Source organism: Anabrus simplex, chromosome 1 (genome assembly GCF_040414725.1).
Source record: "Anabrus simplex isolate iqAnaSimp1 chromosome 1, ASM4041472v1, whole genome shotgun sequence".
Lineage (NCBI taxonomy): Eukaryota > Metazoa > Arthropoda > Insecta > Orthoptera > Tettigoniidae > Anabrus > Anabrus simplex.
Genome location: NC_090265.1, coordinates 1,785,102,963 through 1,785,125,900, shown reverse-complemented (window position 1 = coordinate 1,785,125,900; position 22,938 = coordinate 1,785,102,963).

Genomic DNA, 22,938 nt, shown 5'->3' with positions numbered 1-22,938 from the left:
TTATCTAAAGAAAATCAAAACTACAGGTGGTATAAAGGAATGAGAGATGCACTTGTTATTTGGATTTACTCCCAAAAAACAACAATATCTCATGGCGTGCACTGGTAACAGGTAGCAAACTAAACTTCTCTGTAAAATAGTTAATTACGCAGTTGACATAGGAAGTGATCTTACGAGCGAGATGTTCCGAAGCGAGTACATTGCCAAATCACATGTTTTAATTTAAATACTTTTCACACGTTACTACCCAAATCTTGCATGATCGTAGTGGCTGTGACCTACAAAGTCGGTACAGCAGTTCGTCAACAAGTGCGGCTAAATGATAAACACATTCAGTACCCGAAAGGAAGTTTGAGCCAATGAGAAAATCCGTCAGTTAGCGAACCGCATTTCAACCAGCCAGATACCTTTTTTCAAACAAAACTGTTCTGGATGTAGTAACTGAAGCCTAAAGTTATTTGCCGCACATATTTGAATGAGAAAAGAGGTCAAATTTGTTATAGTATGGAATCAATTATATTTCCGATATAGCTAATATTTACTAGTTATATTGTCATCTTATCCAGATAGAGTATCATGCAAAGGAACTGCTGAATTATGTATAGAATATTTTGATACATAGAAACGACGTAAAATAACGTTGGCAGGACAGGTTACTAAATAATCCCATAGAGAAAATATATGAAAAACGAATAAACATATGAAGTCCATGGCAATACAGCTTTGATTGGACTTGGCCTACCAAGCGGCCACTGCTCAGCCCGAAAACCTGCTGATTGCGAAATGACTGAAAGTGAGTGCTGCGAATTCGTGGGCCATTGTTCTTAGTTGTCTCGGCAGAGTTCACCAACTCATCGTCAGGCAATCACGGAGGCTAAGTGGGCCTCGAACTAAATCTCAGGTCCAGACTAATTGCTTTGAACTCACCAGAAATTGAACCTAGATTTGAGCGGAGCCTACGAAATTTGATTAGTGAGTTGTAAAATAATTCGCTAAAGCAGAAATAAGAATAACTCTAAAATTGCTGATGAAATATTTTTGTGAAGGGGTGAAATGTATTCACCAAAAGAAAAAATGGGATCTACTATCCAAACTTTTCGTAGCGCTAGATGGTTCAGCTCGCCATGCATTGTAGAGCATTTTGCTGTAACTTTCTCAAATTAGATTTTATAGCATTCAGCCTATATGAATTTTTGTCCGATATTAATATTTTATAATCCCTAAACTTCTGAGATGTCTATGGCTTTAAAAAAAGTAATTTACAAGCAAATCTTACAAATGGGACCGGAATTCGTAAACTTGACGGGTGCAGATTTGATTGGGAGTTAAGCATTATTAACCATTTGTTTTCACTTCACTCGCAATTCAATATTAGTTGCTTTAAACAAGTCAGTATGAACGGACGAAAGAATTTAAAGATCACGATGTGTTTGATTTGCGAAGAAGCATTTCAGACTGCGATTCTGAAGGGGAAGTCACTGCAGGGGGAATTAAACAATGTAGTGAGATCGACAGCAGACAATGGTGTCAATGAAAATGGGATGAAAAGTCAAGTTGTAAGTTTTACCAAGAGAAAACGTCCTCTGAGTTTTCATGGGGTGATGGTACCTCATGGGGAGCAATGTACGTAGGCCTACCTAGGTGTTAATGTAAGGAATGATCTTCACTTGGGTAATCATATTAACGAGGTGGTTAGAGGAATGTCACAGATTTCTTCACGTGGATACAACAGTATTTAGGGGTTGAAGTAAATATGTAAAGGAGAGGATGTATATGTCTCTGGTAATAGTATTTGCTCCAGTGTATGGGTCCATCACCAAGACTACTTGATACGAGAACTGGAAAAATTTCAAAGGAAAGCAGCACAGATGTTTCTGGGTGATTTCCTACAAAGGAGCAGTGTTACTAAATTTTAGAAACTTTGAGCTTGGAAGACTTGGAAGTAAGGAGACGAGATGCTCGACTACGTGGTATGTTTCGTATTGTCAGTGGTGAGTTGGCGTGGAATGACGTAAGTAGAAGAGTAAGCTTCAGTGGAGCTTTTAAAAGTAGTAACATTCATAATATGAAGATAAAGCTGGAATTGAAGAGGAGAGATTGGGGAAAATATTCCTTCATAGGACGAGGAGTTAGGGATTGGAATAAACTATCAAGGGAAATGTTCGACAATCTTTCAAGTTCCTTTAAAATATTTAAGAAAAAGCTGGGTATACAATTATAAATAAATATAAATACGAGGTAGACAATTGATAGGAAATCCGCCACCCGAGCAAGCGCCCTAAATGTAGATCAATGACGATAGATTAGGAAGTTGATAACAGTTTTACAGAACTGCATGAATTTCAGGTAACTGAGATTAATTCAACTGGCGTCGATGATTTTCCTCTACATACAACAATTTCAAAGCTTTAAGAAGACTCGAATGATGGTTCTGAGGATTTTCAATATGTCCAAACTCACGATATTAAACGATTGACTGATGCAGGACCGTCTGCGTCATGTCTCAAGTCACGGGAGGACTTATCCGAAGGAACGTCACCCGTGCCTGGATCAACCGAGATGTCATCAGATGGAAAAACAAGAACGATTATTGCTCCTGCAAAACGTGCTGGAAGGCGAGGCATGGGAAATGTTGCGCAAAAAATATCTGGACCAACTGGAAATACAAAAAGTAATAAATCCATAGGGAAATTGCCTTCTTGTAAATGATGTTATGATTGAAAACATCAAATCACATACTGAAAGAAGGATTGATGATGCAACTGTAACTGGAGAAGTGGAAGAGAATGTAGGCTACTCATTGTGAGTCCACTCCATGAGAACGTAGAACTGAATGAAACTTTCTCAATACAGTGAAGTATCGCTACCGTACAGGAGCTGGCCCACCACAGTACTTACGTGTTAAAACATTCACTCAAATTGTGATTCAAAGTTATTCTGAGGAATTGGACTTTGGTTCTGTGAATGAACGGCCCATCAAACTGTCGGACTGGTCCTCCTAGGCCCTTCTAGTGTTATTGGATATTTTAAGAAAACTGGCAAAGAAAGGAAGAGAATATGATCTATGTAGCTCTGATTATCCCTTCAAGTAATTTGTTTAGAAGTGCGCGAGACAACAATGATAGGATGAAGCGAATAGGCGAAGGTGGCAAAAAGATTAATATTAAGTTTCCAATAATAAGACACAGTTATATCTTTTATCTCACAGCTTATGAGGAAAGAGTCCTTAATTTGCCTGCTAACCATTGTTAATGGCTTGATCTCCATGGAATGATCCTGAATAGGCTGGTCCAATAACGTTGTCCTTTGGTCTCACTACGACAATATCCTCGGTTCTCCGGCTAGGAACTAGAAATGAAAAGAAAATATTAGATGTGCTATTAACAAAGAATATTTTAATGGAGGGACAGACTCTTAGTTAGAGATCCTAGCTTTTGTCATGGTCTATCCCATTTCCAATCGGATCAACCTTCTTTTTTTTCCGTATTCGAAATTTGAAAGCAAATATATAAATTTGTTGAACGGTATTTACAGAGGGTATTTGAATTGTGACACTGGAATAGTATACTAACTGTGTTTTATAAGAGTGAGATATTGCGTATTAATATATTTCAATTAAATTTTATGCTTTTGACGATATTAGATACAAAAAAGGAAAAAATCAAGACAGTTGTACGATTAGATGTGCATGTTACTCAGACAATGTTATATCGGATACCGTTTTTACTGTCCCTTGTTAACGTCCTTGCTACAGCATGTAGAAAATGATTTATTTGAATCATGGTATTGGAGAAGGGAGTATTACCAAAGATCAAACAACTTTTTATCACCAGTTCCTCAATTACAGTAGTAACATGTAAAAGCAAATCAAGGAAATTACAAGAAAGATGACAATATAACTGATCCTACATATTTGCTGATCCGCTGGTTAACAGTACTTTCGGGGAAAGGCAACGATGGAAAGCAAATAAAGAAACGGGTTCTTAATTTAATGATCATGACAGAAATTATCAAGAACATGCAGTGTTTTACGGGAAAGCTCCAGAAAAGCCAGAAAGAACTCAGCTTTATTCTTCTGACGAATGTTCTGATATTTACTCTGGAAGTTAATGATATCGTCATACTGAAGAACTTCTTGTGAACTTCCAAATGATTTCAGCTCCGCATTGCTTCCAGTCGTATTAATAAGCCTTCTCTACAATTTATAAAAACATTTATGTTTTAAGAATATTCATGTTCGGCGGCTAAGAGATGGAAAGAAAATATCATAATCAAATAACATTTTTGACTGAACAACAGACTCCTAACACATCGACGTTTATGTCACAAATTTTCTCAGTTCCAATCGGATCAATTTCCCCTCTAAATCGTTCAAAATTTCAAAGAAAATATATAAAAATGTTAAACAGACGCTACAATCGATCAAATTAAATTATATTTTATTAACTATTCTAAAAATGTAAGAGCAATGGAATAGCCTCAGCTATTATGTGAAGGCATTGTGATTTGACACTACTTGGGCTGCATGGACGTCAATGCAGACGTTTGTTTAGCTCTCCCAGGTCTCCGGCGGGTGATCTATGGTTGAACGTGCATGTATTCTTGTCGGATAAGCACCAAATGTGTCACCCGATATCCTTCACATGCAGACACTGTATGGCACGGTGTATCGAAAGAACTTTCTCCCGCACTTCAAAAACTCACGCTTCAGCCCACCGTCATAGAAATCCGTCAGACGATATTTTATCATTAATTCGCAGATTGAGTTATTGTGAAAGCGATCTTTCCCCCAAAAGCAATAACTACAACACCTTAACAATATAATATCACCAGTGACGGTTTCTGTTGTGCAGGTCGTCAGAACAGTCCTAGGTGATTTCTTATGGACGCGTGCAACGAGTTCTTCGTGAAACATGAAGTCTACTTCTTTTACCTCCATCCCCTCCACCTCAAAAAGTAACCTTGAATCTGGAAGGAACAGGATCTTATCTCTGTTAGAAATAAAGGTCTTCACCGTGACTAGATCTCTTGGAAAAATTCGAACCTACTTATCCTCCTATCCTCCTATTTGTTGTGTTCAAATTACCTTTAGCTTCACAGATACATGCCCTCTATTACATGAACATAAGGAGTATGGCGAGGTGTGGATATCCTCCAGTCTAGATTTAACTTAAAATCGACATAATAGCCTTGATAAAATCCGTACCGTTATGAATGTCTTGGTTTCCATAAACTGAACCTGAGAATGCTGGGCCAATCACGTTGTCGACAGGTCTCACCACAAGGATATCTTCAGATCTTCGGCTTGGTCCATTGAAAATGGTTTGGTCACCATAGACTGAGTCTGAGTATGCAGGTCCAATCACATTGTCTTGTGGTCTCACAACCAGAATATCTTGAGATCGTCCTAGAACATCAAATTGCAAGCTAAGCACATCATTGTGCACACAAGATTGGCATTCCTTGGCTACCTCATGGGGATACTTAATGTCGGATGATTGTTGTCTTGTAGAAAAATATATAAGTGTTAAGAAATTGTACATATCTATAAGATGTTTGGGAACAAGAGTGCCTTACATTCTAAACTGTGCTTTTGTCTTAGTAACCAGATTTTAATTCCAGTCTAAAGTAAATGTAATGTTGATACATGAAAAGAGTGTAATTAAATAAAAATAACGAAAGTAGACATATATAACCAACAATGTATTCCGATGTGGAGTGTATTACTTCTAAGTCCTGTATTAAGTCTGTATGTCCATATCTGATGGATCGAGCACACTAAGAATTTCACACATGTGCGAGGTAACGGGAGTGAAGTGTACAATTAAACAAATAAAACAATAAGCATATACGTGATAATTAGGTCTCTATTTGTATACGAAAAGGATTGAAGTCTTACATCCTGGGGAAGCAATTTTTAATTCAAATAACTCAACTCTATACAAATTCTCAGTTTAAGAGTTTTAATGATGACATAATTGAATTCTTTTTACTTTGAAATGAATAATGACCTCACCAACTATTATAAACATCGTTGGTAGGTTTTAAGACGTGTCAAACAAGAAAAGGAGGTTTACTTACGTGCATTGTGGATGGCCTGACCACCAAAATATGATGATCCATATGCAGGTCCAATGACATTCTTCTCAGGCTCCCAGACCGTAATATCCTGTGCTCTTCTATTGTGGATGGCCTGACCGCCATAGTATGAGGCTCCGAATGCAGGTCCGATAACGTTCTTCTCGGGTTCATAGACTGTAATGTCATTTGCTCTTCTATTGTGGATGGTCTGACCTCCATAGTATGATGATCCGTATGCGGGTCCAATGACATTCTTCTCAGGCTCCCAGACAGTAATATCCTGTGCTCTTCTATTGTGGATGGCCTGACCGCCATAGTATGAGGCTCCGAATGCAGGTCCAATTACATTCTTCTCTGGTTCGTAAACCGTAATATCGTTAGCTCGCGCTAGAGAGAAGAAACACGTATTTTAAATCACATCCGAAAGCACTGATACTTATAAACTTTTCTACTTATTGCTTGATAACTAACATATATGCTTACTATAATGTCATTAAATTAAATAAACATGCAATATTTGGACCAGTTCCCCCTCATCATTTTACATTACGTGAGATTTTATCGTAGGAAATATCGATTAATTAATTAATTAAATTAAGACCTTACTGAAAAGGTAAAATTTCAGCTTTAAAACATTAATGAGTATAATTTTACTACTTAAATTTGAATAATATGTGGTGTGAAAATGTATGTCGTTAATCATTAAGTAATAGTAGCTATGATGTATGTTTGAAAAGCGTGCTTCTTATCTAGAGCAAACTTCAAGGGATAGTCCCTAGTCCCTCTTGCCATTAGAACAATGCTATGAATTTGTGTTAATGACACTGTAGTTAGACAGTCTGAAATGATTAATTATTACCTGGTTTTTAGTGTCAGTCTGATAGTAAATGAAATTAAATAACTCCGATTGGAATATGATTCACTATTGTATTCGACGTTGCATATATTCGATATTAAATTTGTGATCAAGTGAATAATGCTTTTGAAAGGTAAAGTTAAACACAACGATCTATCGGTTGATCATATGGTATTTACCCAAGTTATTTCTATGTTATATTAGTTTTTAATATTGAAATAAAAGATTATCTCGGTGTTAAAATAGAAAGTATCCTGCACACTAAACACTGGCTCTGAGGAGGCGAATTTGAAACGAACCTGAGAAACGCAAGTAAGATCAAAGATAATGAGATATGAAGTTCCTTTTGTTAATTGTATGGAACTGAATTTACAATTGGTTTGTGTACTGATAACTGGCTTAATTACGTCCTAATCAGTTACACAGTTACAGGTAATGATGTTGACAATTTCATAGCACACGTGAACGGGAGAGATCAAAAATATAAATCTTGAGTTTGAACAGCCTTTTCTTGTATTACACCACACAGGAAACAAAACTCAGTATTTTAGTAAGATATACTTTTTTCTGATTATGGCGAATGGCCTGCCCAGAGCTGAGCTTATTGTATGACCTGCACCACAACACGAATTTCGCTGACAGACAGTACACATTGTGGTGATATCGGATCTGATACTGTAGCTTGAAACTATTGAGACGCTGTCTCTAAAATTTGATGAGTTTTACAACACTAGTGAGGGTATATGATACACTTGTGTCTACCTAAACCTATTTAGAAATCAACTTTGAGACATTTCTGACCACTAGGATCTAATACTGAATGGTGGCCATACTGATAGAAAATAAAACTCAGAGAATATAGCAGGTGGAGCATTATCAGATCCTGGAATCATTAAGAGCGGAATTCCTCAAGAAAGAATAATTCAGAATTTATGTTTTCTTATGTATAGGTAAATGATATGAGTAAAGAATTGGCATCAGAGATAAAGAATTTTTGGGGTGATATTACGCAGTATAGAGTAATAAATAAGTTGTAAGGTTGTTAACGAGTTCAGAAAGACCTCAACAATGTTGTGATATGGGCAGTAGGCAATGGTATATTGATAAACGGGGTAAAAGTCAGGTCGTGAGTTTCAAAAATAGGAAAAGTCCTCTCAGTTTTAATTACGTTGACGAGGTAAATGTTCCGGATGGACATCACTGTAAGTACCTAGGTGTTAATATAAGGAAAGATCATCATTGGGGAAAACACATAAACCCGATTGTAAATAAAGGGTACAGATCTCTGCACATGGTTATGAGGGAAGTTAGGGCTTGGAGCAAGGATGTAAAGGAGAGGGCATATAAGCCTCTGGTAAAACACTAGTTAGAGGAAGGTTTCCATGTAAGGAAACCTAATCAGAATTACTTGATTCGGCAACTGGAAACATCCAAAGAAATTCAGCTTGAAGCATTACGAAAATTTGGGAGAAAGAAGAAAGGAGCTGCTCGTCTAAGTGGTATGTTCCAAGTTGTCAGTGGAGAGATGGCCTGGAGGGACATAAGTAAACGACTAAGTTTGAGTAGCGTCTTTAAATGTAGGAAAGATCACAATATGAAGATAAAGTTGGAATTCAAAAGGACAAATTGGTGCAAATATACATTTATAGGAAAAGGAGTAATGGATTGGAATACTTTATCAAGGGAAATATTCAATACATTTCCAAGTAGCTTGAAATCACCTAAGACTACGTAAATAATTGATGGGGAGTTTGCCGCCTGGGTGACAGTCTTAAGTCCAGATGATTGATTGATTGATTTTTTAAATGTATTGATTGATTGGACGTAATATATTCCTGCAAATTGACTTACCAAATCCGGGAACCTGGGATGAATAATGCTGAAACAGAAATTAAACATTCGCTTTACTTATCTTTACTTTGCATGTAAATAATATGGAATGTAAATATCGTTTTTTTCAATTGATTATGTAACATCTATGTACATACTTCATCTAAGCAAACCAAAACTACACCCTAAAGTGCAACAACCTCAAAGGGACTTGGACTACCAAGGAACCGCTGATCAGCCCGAAGGGCTGCAGATTACGAGGTTTCGTGTTGTCAGCACGATGAATCCTCAATCCTGTTATTGTTGGCTCTCTAGATCGGGGCCGCTATCTCACCGTCAGAATAAAAAGTTAAGCACCCAGAAGGTGTGGTCCAAAAATGTCCCATTTCTGTATACATGCATAACAATTGATGGGTGAATAAATGATTAGATTTACAAGGATCTGAAATGTGTAGAACGCCCACTAGAGTGCCATACCAGGCAACTGCTGTGAGTCAGACATACAGTACGGTGCCTATCCACCCAACTGACAGCACTTGATGAGGCTGGTTGGTCGTATCGTGCAATTGCCAGACATGTGGCCAATTCAGATGTCTCAGTGACCCGATGTTGGTCTCGATGGGTACATGAGGGCACCCAATCACGCCGTGCATCGTCCAGTCGACAAAGAAACACCACCCCGAGGGGGGCCGTCGTATGGTGCAGCAAGCACTGCGGGATCTCATAACTCCGACGCCCCCCATCCGCGATCATGTACTGGGGACTCTACAACATCTGTGAGTTTTTCGACGACTCGTATCCGCCGGATTACAGTCTTACCGCTCCATGCCTCGGTTGCCATTGACACCAGAACACCAACGCCTGCGTTTGGAGTGGTGGCTTGCCCGGAAGTGATGAGTCCCGCTTCTCCATAATCTCCGATGACCATCGTGTGCAGGTTTGGTGATGTCGAGGGCAGAGGGCAGGTACTGCCCATTCTGCGGAATGGCACGCAGGCGTAATTACTGGCATCATGGTGTGGATAGCCATAGGATATGCGTTTAGATCACCTCTAATAGTGCTTCGGCAGACTTTGACGGCACAGCAATAAGTCATAGACCTTCCGGAACGGCGTTCTAACAAGATAATGCACGTCCTCACACAGCACGTGTGTCTCTGGACTGCCCAGAGCATCTTGCCAGCAAGATCCCCAGACCTCTCCTTCATTGAACACGTGTGAGATGACATTGGAAGTGGACTCCATCCCAGTACCAACATACGTGATCAGGAGGGACAACTGCAACAACTGTGGACGAACATGCCTCAGGAGAGGATAGGAAGGCTGTTTGACACCATTCCGAGGACATGCATTGCGGCCAGGGGTGGTGCGACACCCTACTGACGTGGCGCCAACATTCCACATGTAACTCTCAACGACATTTTCTCTTTCTCTTTCATCCCATGCCGTAATCAGTTCAGTAAAGGCACATGGTCTTTCAGCTTATGCAGTTCCATTCACTTTCAACCACTCCTTTTAGTCAGGCAGCGTGTAATGGCTACAGGAAAAAATGGGGTTATTTATCATGCACAATCTAATGACGTAGACCCCTTCGTTTTTGATCCTCTGTACTTACCTGTAAGTACTGTAATTCAATTTAATTAACACCGTAAATGTACACACTGTGTATTGATCAGAATGCAATACTGACAGTCAGGAATTATTGTTTGATAAAAAAAATACATTTCCGAATCCCATGTTGTAAATTACAAATGTCACATCAAAAAAGTCGGATTTGGATACATTACTAAATCATTCTCATATTTACAAGAATATTTAGTTTCAACTTTTGTCTTAGTTTAATTTTACAACAACTTCTGTCGAGAAGCATGAAACAGTTCGTGATGTCCAAATGAAAACAGAACTTAACTTGATAAATATCTACCAGAATATGATCTCTGAATGATATCGATATTACAAAACAAAATACAAGTTATTATGGCAATATACTGAAGTCGGTTTACAGTAAAAAAAGGTGCATGTTTGTCGATACGTAGCCGAAGAGTGAGTGATTTTTACTTCATTACAATTCTTTTGCGAAAGGAATAGATAAAAGCTGCTAAGACCACCCAGGAGCCATCACAAATGTTTAACTAAGACGACTACAAACAGACGGACAACGCTGTGTTTTCGATTATAAAGTTATTTAGTTACGGAATATTTACCAGATAAGTATAACAATCTATCTCATTTCAAATCTTTATCACTTCGGGCTCTGTAAATATGTTCTGAAATTCGTTATCAAAACGTTTGCAAGCAATCCTTCAGCAGTGAGAGGAGTTCAGCTGTGTTCATAAGTACAAGATGTGTATGTAGATATTCATGAATGAGCATTTTTCTTTTTATCAAGCTATTTTTGGTTACGTTTTTAAGGAGGATATGTTTGGAGTTCAATGAAGGACGTTTTGTAGTGTATTCCAACGTTAATATTAGAGAGAGGAGTCGATTCTACACTCCACTGACACATGCGAGTCAGATCTGGAAGGAGTAACTGTAATATTCATATGTATATTTAGATCTACTTCTTCATTCACCTTTGCTGCCGCTACATCCACAGTCATGAATACCACAACTAATGGATAGTTGAACTCTTAAATGCAAAGTCAAAGTAAACAGTTATAACATTATGATTTTCAATGAAACTTATTCGTATGATGTCCAGCTCAATGGTCAGCGTAGTAGCCTTCGGTTCAGAGAGCGACGGGTTCGAATCCCGGCCAGACCGGAGATTTTAACCTTAAATGGTTAATTTGCTAGACTTGGTGCCTTGGTGTTTTCTATTCTCCACAACATCCCTGCAACTCGCATGTCACACTCAAAATTGTCCTCCACCATAATAACGCAAAGTTTTCCATATACGCAGATAACTCCCACCCACGTCGGAGGGTCTACTTTACAATACCAAGAGTCGCAAGAATTATTTTTTTCTGTTTTGCTTTACGTTGCACCGACGATTGGATAGGAAAGGCCTAGGAATGGGAAGGAAGTGGCCGTGGCCTTAATTAAGGTACAGCCCCAATATTTGCCTGGTGTGAAAATGGAAAACCACAGAAAACCATCATCAGGGCCTGCCGACAGTAAGATTCGAACCCACTATCTCTCGGATGCAAGCTCACAGCTACGCGCTTCTAACCGCACGGCCAACTCGCCCGGTCGCAATAAATTGAAGCAATTCTATAATCCCTCAATATTCACCTATATTCAGGATTTTCAAGATTCCGCTAATTACGGTTTTCACAGACGCGGGCAAAACAATCAATTATTGATTTATGACGTGTGGCTGTGAAAGCCTTGATTGGCGTTTTGCTCCGTTGAGAGTACATTTGATAATGTAGAATCATTTCTTCTCTATCAGTGTAGCAACCCTTAATTGCTAATTAGACGTACACGGTCTGCCGCTACTAGGAGAGGTGAGCCTGTGCATCTGATGAGTCCTACAATGGAAAGCTCTGTACGCTCCTTTGACAACATGTACGGAGAAGAACACAATACACATATTGGTCACCAAGACCGGCGTCTTGGTTGCTTGCGAGGACGAGAACGGCGTCGCAATCAAGACACCTTACCTACGGTGTACCATTATAAACATGGCGTCAAAAGGAATTCTGTACTGTGATGTGGCCAGTCATCAACAATGAATACACTGCCATTTTGAAAAGTACACTTGAGTTGGGAACGAATATCGATCGGATCTAAGATGTCTAACATTACTCGTTCCAAAATTATCACATCTGAAGACTAAAGCAGACTTTCATGAAATAACTTTTAAATTTTGATTATAGTTTACAAACTCGATGCCTTAAACAGCGCCTTTGCAGAGGACGCAGCACTTGGGCTTCAATCAGGTGCAGTCCGACGACGAAGTATCCGTGACGTTCGAGACACGGTAAGACAGTAAATCATTGACAGAAAGTCTTCATAGACAGCTCATTTCCCTGGATTTTGGCCATGTTTCTGATAGAGTAAACCACATAAATCTGTGTTTCTGGTGTTCTAGAGTCCAACGTTCGTTTCACGTCAATAATTCAGAAACGAGTGATAGGTGGAACATCCAGTATCGATATGAATGGCTACCTGGCAAAAGCAATCAGATTGGGACAAGAATTTGACAGGGCTGCTCCTTCTATGATGCTGTTTGGTATCTCGTTGTAACCTTTTATTACTACGTTAAAACGCAAGTTGTCACCAGAAACCTTAGATAAATTTGCTTATGCTGATGATGTCACAATCGACCACGACACGTAATACCAACAACTAATACCGGAACTAGAGACTCACGGTCACTGCTCTGGAACAGTTCTTAACTTTCAGAAGACCAAGACCATTTTAGTAGGTGACAGCAGGGAAGTAACGTTCAATTTGGAGAGATCTAAAACTTTGGGCCTATGACTTTTTGTCGTGTCTCGTTTGTTGATACGTTAGATAACTCTGTATTTCTCGATTATAATCAAATCTCTCCAACTTGATTGAGACTGGCATTAGGGAAAGGAGCCTCTCTTTATAATGAAAACTCTCCATCTCTATTGTGAACGGCAGTCGCCGAGTGAGCCTGTCGTAATAGTAGGATGTCATGGACTCCATTGTGATTGGCAGTAGGAAATATGGTCTGCCATTATCCTCTAAATTTCCCCAACGCCTACCTTACATCGGAAACAACGTATGGCGTCCTCGCCTTTTAGTTTCTCGGATAGTGCTAAGAGATGTGTAATTTAATATAATCTTACTCAGTGCTTTTACAGTAATTTACTGAGAAATCCGCATACAATGTAGAATACCGTAGCGAAGCACGGGTATACGTTCTGGTGTTAACATACATGCGTTCAGTAAATTCGTGCCCAGTCCACGAACGATAGGCATCCGGATATCTTCAGCAGTAGGATTGAATATTTCGGATCAGTAGAGATACACTTTCACTAGCTTAATATGAAGTAAGACTAGCACTTCTTGTTCTGCATACAAAAGCTGAAGCACTCTTTACAAAAAGTAGTTTGTAATTGATGCAAACACCTACACAGCCGAGGTCAAATATATTCCTAAAGCAATGGTGCAGCCAGGCGAAAGTAGTAATCCACACACAATCTATGCTATCAATCTCTACTCGCCGAATGCACTGTACTAATGATGTGAACTGAGTTATCTTCCGCGGGACCTCCTTACACCTAGATGCAACAATATCCAGACCCTAACATCATGAGGGCAACCCTGATTGTCAGCTGGTGTCATATATGAAGGAATGCATCGAATCTGAAACACCTCGCGAAATACGATAACAGTAAGCTACACGGAATTCATACGGAAAAAATTCGATCTGTGTACGTTATGTAGAAATACCATATATCACACACTTGCTCAGTGTAAAGTCATCCAGCAGGTATAGAGAAAGTTTAAGGGGATATAAAACACGAATATGAATCAGTCAGACAGTTATGTTGCGTCTGATTGGCTCATCGGTCCGATATTCAATTTGAGGCCATTTGAACAGAACAGTGCAGTAGTGATGCTACTAGGTTGTTACGCGCTAGAGAAGTTCTGGGAGTGATGAAGAGATATCAGTGCCTGGGTACGGAATACTCTCGCTTGTCGCAAGAAGAGGAAGGGCGCCAGTAAATTGGCTGGCCTACGTTAAGCAAGGGCAGTAAGCGCTCCAGTATTCACTGTGAACGCGAACAGGGAAATGAAAGAAAGGAACAGTGACTCTCTGTAGTGGGCTTGAGTTATTTTAAATTAATGTGGACATTTTTAGAATTTGTACGGAGTAGTTGTTTGACAATGTTCATGTTTTCATTAAAAAGTCGAATGGCACGCATAGGCCTCAACGTTACACTCACACACACACAACCGTAAAGTGCGCAGGGCTCAGGCTGGTCCGACAGCTCTGCACTCCGAGGAGGAGGGTTGGCCACGGCACCGCGCCTTTACGGAGGGGGCTGGTACCCACCGCTGGCTGTCCTCAGAATGGTTTTTCGTGGTTTTCCATTCTCCCGCACTAAGGCGAATGCCGGGACAGTCCTTAGCAAAGGCCACGGCCGCTCACCACCTCACCTTCTCCGCACATCTCCTTCACCGTAACAAATCTCCCGGCCTGAGAGACGGCGGCACCGTCTAAGAGGCCCACCTCCCCCTTCTAGTGAGGAAGGAAGCATTTAATACTAATAGTAGATTTTCAGTACTGTTTCAATAATTTCATACCTGATTTGGCGTTGACGTATGACATTTCAATAAATTTACTTAAAAGTACTGTAATATGCTTTCGTTACTACCTTATCAGAAACATGAAAAGCCATTACATTAGCTTCAATTTAATTGTTGTATGTTTAGATGAGAAGAAGAATTGAAGTAGAAATATCGTCGTACTTTAGAAACGAGTGATTTAAACGTACCGCAAAAGTGTGTAATATAATCGTACAGTTCAAGTGCCCTTGTTAAATATTTTGAATCAGCAATGCTAGTCTTTTAATGAAACATTGAGAAATAAATTTCGGTTTTATTCCAGCCCAGAAGTATCTCAGAATTGGTAATACTGTATGTGAATTGGTTGACGTCGTGAAATTCCCAAGAATTGCCCACAGGAGTGAGAAATGTTCCATCATATGATTGCGTGACTGTTGTGTCTCAGTGAATAAGAGAATCTCAACTTCCCTGTAATGTGTGTGAGAGAAATATGTTACACTCAGTGTTATACGTTCTTTTAAATTACATTAAAACTTAATACTTGTCAACCTTGTCATTCTAAAGACACCGTATTTATGTATTAGGAATTTACTAGCTGAACGTGAGTGAAATAATAGAAGTGGATGTCTAACGGTTACTCACCACGAACTGAAGGACCAGAAGGCAGATGAAGCTCACGATGTGTGCCATTGTGGCTGATGCGCTTTCCCAATCCACAAGTCGCTTTATATACGCCCAGTGAAGAATAGCAAGTAATATTGCCGGATATGGCATTTAAGGGGTTATGAATTCGCGATGCTAGATTCCTGAGATTAAGTGCACGATTAATGTTTCTCTTCTCACGGATCGCTAACTGTTAAACGAGTTAGTATCCTTCGCTTTTCAGTAAAATTCAAGCGAAAGTGATTGTATTTCTACAACACTGAAAGAGATAGATGCTTACAATAAGTACTTTCTCTATTGTTAGCTCAACTCTATCAAGTTCTTCAATTTAAGATCCATTCATAAATGGTAATGATACCATCACAGCTTTATATACGTTAAGCATGATCGATAACGATCTGATAGGTAGAACCTCAATGTCATTTTCTCTTATTGTCACACAAGCGCTCAACATACAGCCTACAAGGTAGAAACGGTTCGATTCTCGAAAGAGGCATTTCGGTAAGTACTGCTTGCAGGTATGTACTCCTTATTTTTTCTACTTCTTTCTTCCATCTTTATACATCTTATAAAAATCACAAATATTATGTCATTATCTTCAGTTTGGTCAAGAACTGTCTTAAAAATATCAATTTGTGTTATTTATATTAAGATGGTTCTTTTATGGCATGAATGTGCGTTTTTTCTTCATAAAAGTATGGAATTTTTCAAATATTATTTTACACACTTAGTCCACTTTTACGGCGGATATTCTAAAGAACAGAGGTGAGTATTGATAGGTCCTACATACTAATTACCTTTGAAGTACAATTTATAGATATTATACTATAAACAATATGATGGCCTGTTTAGAATTTGATGAAATATTTTAACGTGCAAACCGCACACGTTATTTCATTTTCTCCTGATTTTGGCACACACTGAATTTTATCTTAAAGTCGGGTGTTATGAAAAAAAAAAGGTTAATGTTGCAAATACTTCATACAAAAAGATAGCCGGCGTTAGCGATGCTGATGGTTAATCTTTACCCTTCCAAGTTGGCGGTGCTGATTGCGAGTAAAGTTGGTGTTGTACCTTATTTACAATGTGTTGAAATCTCCTACAGGAGTCTCCATAGTCTCTTAAAATCTATGAGAATTGAAGAATATATTCATAAATATAATTATTATTTGAAGAGTAAAGACTGGACATGACTTGAAATAAATAAATACATGTCATACTAAAATTGAAAACAAGCCTTGTATAGATACATCTGAGCTACATTTTCTTAAATATTTAGTTAATGAAAACAAGTATAGTTTATGATCTTTAAGTAAAAACTGAACGTAGTTACTAACGCAACTGCGTAGTCTTAAATTAATTCAATGTACTTGTGATTCTATAAAGGAGACATTAAAAACTGGAGAGATGGCGTGGTAGGACATCAGTAGACGAATAAGTTTGAGTGGTGTCTTTAAAAGTAGGAAAGATCACAATATGAAGATAAAGTTGGAATTCAAGAGGACAAATTGGGGCAAATATTGTTTTATAGGGAGGGGAGTTAGGTATTGGAATAACTTACCAAGGGAAATAATCAATAATTTTCCAATTTCTTTGCGATCATTTAAGAAAAGGCTAGGAAAACAACAGATAGGGAATCTGCCACCTGGGCGACTGTCCTAAATGCAGATAAGTAGTGAGATTGAATGTTGGTATTCAAAGTGCAGAAGTTACAAAATCTGACCATAATACATTAACCTCAAAGCTAGTTTTATGCCAGTCTAAGAGAAAACACTGGAATGGCAGTACATCGCTATTTCGTACTTCTGTGTGGGTATGATTTATAGGTTGACTGAGTGATGTTCGGTATTTGATTTCCGTAACAAGGGTGGGGAAATGGATAAACCGCAAGAGCAAGAAAATGTAATATTCTACAGATCTCGTCGAATGTGGTAGTGCTCATATCGAAGGTGAAGTGGCATAAGGGAAGGAATTTATGCCAAAGTAGTTGATGTACCCGTGCGTCACTACGGGATTCTCAGAAAGACTGTGTAGTTTCCCTAACTGAAGTAAACAAAGGCCATTACAAGAAGTCAGTAGGAAAGTAGCGATTAAAAGCAATGTTATCATATAAAATACTCGATGAAGGTAAAAACCGCACATTTTCTCACTTTTAACGAACAGTACTACGGTGCCGATCTAAAAGTCCAAAGTTCCAGAACTGGAATGACCAGGCCGCAGACAACCGTGAACACTCCTCTGCCATAATTCTCTTAAATATGCATACTGCTCATTCCAATCAGTGTCTCAGAGTAGGGATTGAATAGCTCGAATGCTATGATGAACCAGTGTGCTACGTACCAGTAGTATCAGACAATTTATGAACCAGAGGAATGGCATGCTAAAGAAGAGCTACTCCCCAGTTACTTCCCGCCAATATTCAAGCAAGCTATTACACTCGGTACGACCGGGCGAGTTGGCCGTGTGGTTAGGGGTGCGCAACCGGTGGATTCGAACCCCACTGTAGGCAAACCTGAATGGTATTCCGCGGTTTCCCGTTTTCACATCGGAAAAATGCTAGGATTGTATCTTAATTAAGGCAAAGGCCACTTCGTTCACACTCCTAGACCTTTCCTATCCCATCGTCACCATAAGACCTATCTGTGTCGGTGCGATGTAAGGTAAAATAAAAATACTCGGTACACAGCAGTAATCCTATCTATCATAGATGATTGACAGCAGAAGATACAAAGCCAACAAACAACAAGCCAAGGTAAGACAAGCAGGTATAAGTACCCACATAGTTGGGGATGTGTGGGATCTGGCAAACGCAGCACGGGTGAAGTTCAAGAAAGTGGAGATTGTTATCAGTGGAATACTGTGTAGGAGGGATACTGAATGGAAGGTGATTGGGGATTTAAATGAGACTATGGAGTGGGTATGATGGAAACTTGGAGTGAAATTTCTAGATCCTAATGGGTGGGTACGAGATAGGGATCTGCGCTCAGATGGCCTTCACTTAAACCGCAGTGTTACATATAAGTTAGGAAATTTGTTTAGAAGGGTTATAGGCAGGCACATTCAGGGAAACAGGGTGCGCTAGGCAGCGGTGTTAAGGGAACAGGGAACTGGAAATCAAGTAGGGATGACATAAAACTGTAAGTACTCAACTGTAGAAGTATTGTAAAGAAAGGAATAGAATTAAGTAATTTAATAGATATGTACTTACCAGATATTGTAATAGGAGTTGAATCATGGCTGAAAAATGATATAATGGATGCAGAAATTTTCTCATGGAACTGGAGGGTGTATCGTAAAGATAGGATAGGAAAGGTAGGAGGGGGAGTATTCATTATCGTGTAAGAAGAATTTGTAAGCTACGAAAAAGTTAAAGATGACAAGCACGAAATTCAAGGGGTAAGGCTCATTTCTAATGATAATAGGCAACTAGATGCCTTTGGAGTGTAGAGACCAGGAAAGGGTAGCGCAGATGCGGATTCAGAATTAATTGATAAGATAATCAGCTATGTGGGAAACGATAAAGAAAGGAACGTGATTGTAGCGGGTGATCTCAATTTACCAAATGTCAATTGGGAAGGTAATGCGAACGACAGGAAGCATGACCAACAAATGGCAAATAAGTTAATATTGGAAGGGCACCTGATACAGAAACAATGGAACCAACTAGAGAGAAGAATATTCTGGATGTGGTACTGGTAAAACCAGATTAGCTCTATAGAGAAACCGAAGTAATAGATGGTATTAGTGATCACGAAGCTGTTTTTGTGGTAATTAAAAATAAATGTCAAAGAAAGGAAGACATTAAAATTAGGACTGTTAGGCAGTACCATATGGCTGATAAAACAGGCATGAGGGAGTTTTTAATAAGCAACTATGATCGGTGGAAAACGGTAAATAAAAATGTAAACAGACTGTGGGATGGGTTTAAAGCAATTGTTGAGGGATGTGAAAATAGGTTTGTACCTTTAAAGGTGGTAAGGAATGGTATAGATCCACTATATATTATAACAGGGAAGTAAAGAGACTAAGAAGGAGGTGCAGGTTGGAAATAAATAGAGTTAGAAATGGCTGTGGAAGTAAGGAGAAATTGAAGGAACTTACTAGGAAATTGAATCTAGCAAAGAAGTCAGCTAAGGATAACATGATGGCAAGCATAATTGGTGGCCACACTAATTTTAGTGAAAAATGGAAGTGTATGTATAGGTACTTTAAGGCAGAAACAGGTTCCAAGAAGGACATTCCAGGAATAATTAATGAACAAGGGGAGTGTGTATGCGAGGATCTTCAAAAGGCAGAAGCATTCAGGTTACAAGGATAATGTCCAGATAAAGGAAGTGACTAATACTAAAGAAGTATTAAAATTTACCAATGGCAGCAATGACATTTACAGTAAGATACAAAAGTCGAAAACTAGAAAAGCAGCTGGAATTGATAAGGTTTGGGGGATATACTAAAGACAATGGGTTGGGATATAGTACCATATCTGAAGTACTTGTTTGATTTTTGTTTGCATGAAGGAACTTTACCAAATGAATGGAGAGTTGCTATAGTAGCCCCTGTATATAAAGGAAAGGGTGATAGGCATAAAGCTGAAAATTACAGGCCAGTCAGTTTGACATGCATTGTATGTAAGCTTTAAGAAAGCATTCTTTCTGATTATATAAGACACGTTTGCAAAATTAATAATTGGTTTTACAGAAGGCAGTTTGGATTTAGGAAAGGTTATTCCACTGAGTCCCAACTTGTAGGATTCCAGCAAGTTGTAGCAGATATCCTGGATTCAGGAGGTCAGTTGGACTGTATTGCGATTGACTTATCTAAGGCATTTGATAGGGTAGATCATGGGAAACTACTGGCAAAAATTAGTGCAATTGGACTTGACAAAAGAGTGACTGAATGGGTGGCTCTGTTTCTAGAATATAGAACTCAGAGAATTAGAGTAGGTGAAGCTTTATCTCTCCCTGTAAAAATTAAGAGGGGAATTCCTGAAAGCAGTATTATTGGACCTTTATGTTTTCTTGTATATATCAATGATATGTGTAAAGAAGTGGAATCAGAGATAAGGCTTTTCGCAGATGATGTTATTCTGTACAGAGTAATAAATAATTTACAAGATTGTGAGCAACTGCAAAATGACCTCGATAATGTTGTGAGATGGACAGTAGGCAATGGTATGGTGATAAATGGGGATAAAAGTCAGGTTGTGAGTTTCACAAATAGGAAAAGTCCTCTCAGTTTTAATTACTGCGTTGATGGGGTGAAAGTTCCCTTTGGGACTCATTGTAAATACCTAGGTATAAATATAAGGAAATATCCTCATTGGGGTAATCACATAAATATGATTGTCAATAAAGGGTACAGATCTCTGCACATGGTTATGAGAGTATTTAGGGGTTGTAGTAAAGATGTAAAGGAGAGAGCATATTTGTCTCTTTTGAGACCTCCACTTGAGTATGGTTCCAGTGTATGGGACCCTCACCAGGATTACATGATTCAGGAACTTGAAAAAATCCAAAGAAAAGCAGCTCGATTTGTTCTGGGCGATTTCCGACAAAAGTGTAGCGTTTAAAAAATGTTGCAAAGTTTGGGCTGGGAAGACTTGGTAGAAAGGAGACGAGCTGCTCGACCAAGTGGTATGTTCCGGGCTGTCAGTGGAGAGATGGCGTGGGAGGACATCAGTAGACGAATAAGTTTGGATGGTGTCTTTAAAAGTAGGAAAGATCACAATATGAAGATAAAGTTGGAATTCAAGAGGACAAATTGGGGCAAATATTCGTTTATAGGAAGGGGAGTTAGGGATTGGAATAACTTACCAAAGGAGATGTTCAATAAATTTCCAATTTCTTTGCAATCATTGAAGAAAATGCTAGGAAAACAACAGATAGGGAATCTGCCACCTGGGCTACTGCCCTAAATGCAGATCAGTAGTGATTGATTGAACAATGGTCAATGTAATGTTATTGTTGATCAATTTTATGAGCTATATTGTAGGCCTTCACATTTAGTTTTCTTTCGACTGTGTGATATTAGGGCGTCTTATAAAATTATTTATAGAGTATACTGTAGTTCCTTGTTCTCCGACTTCACATACTGATTTTCATTAAATTCTGTTTACCCATGTTCTGTTCATTTGGCGCTGGTATTTATTTATTTATTTATTTGTGTCTTTATTAAGTGGCGAAGTTAGGGCTCTTGGCCCTCTCTTACACTTAACCACATACATTATTTTATTTTTACAGTATTAATCTAAAGTATCATTGTAATCAATTACTGTTATTGAGATATGTATGTCAGATAAGGAATTACAATAATACAATTAATTAAGGTTACTACTGATGAAAAATTATAGGATAAATAGAGAGTGGATAATAACAAAAAATATATATATCAACTTATAACCTAAAGAATATATCTACAACTAGCTTAAAGAGAATCTTATTCAAATATAAGGCTAAAATAAATTAACTGGTATGTTACAATCTGAGTGAACTAAAATCAATGTTACTATGTAGTATTTTTCTATGAACAGTCTATAGCCTTAAATGAGAGTAGTAAGAACGTAAATGGGATAGACTAAGATAAATCTAGTACTTCATTTTTGGTTTCATTCACACGTCATTCACTCTTACATTCATTCTAGTCAACTGTATGTACTCTGGAGGAATTTACGGTAGGCTGTTTTAAATGTCGTAGACGAGCAAGACTTTTTAATATCATCCAGGATCGTATTCCATAACCTCGTAGCGGAGACCAGGAATGAATGGCTGTAGGTATTCGTTCGATGCCGTGCTATTTCAAGTAGTGATCCAGAACGAGTGTTAATTTCGTGGAACGAAGAAAGAAGCCTAAAATTGGACGACAGGTAGGTGGGGCAGTTTGAAGAAAGCAACTGATAGACAAGGGTCATTTGGTGCATTTTTCTACGGTCATTTAAACGTAGCCATCCCAACTTTTTGTAGTATGGTGTTATATGAGCATCATGTCGGAGATGGAAGGCATATCGAATGCAAGAGTTCTGTACACGTTGTAGCTTTGTTGCTTGTTCACAGGTTAGATCAGTCAATAAAGTGTCACAGTAGTCAAAGATTGGAAATAGAAGTGTTTGTATGAGTTTTAATTTAAGGTCCAGTGGGAGAACATTTTTATGACGCTTCAAAGGAAAATAGATGAGTGTACTTTTCTGCACACATTGGTTATATGCTCATTCCAGGTCAGAGTCTCATTTAAGGTGACCCCGAGGTTTGTAACAATCTTGGAGTATGGCACTTCGGTATCATCAATGGTAATTGGAGGAGGATTG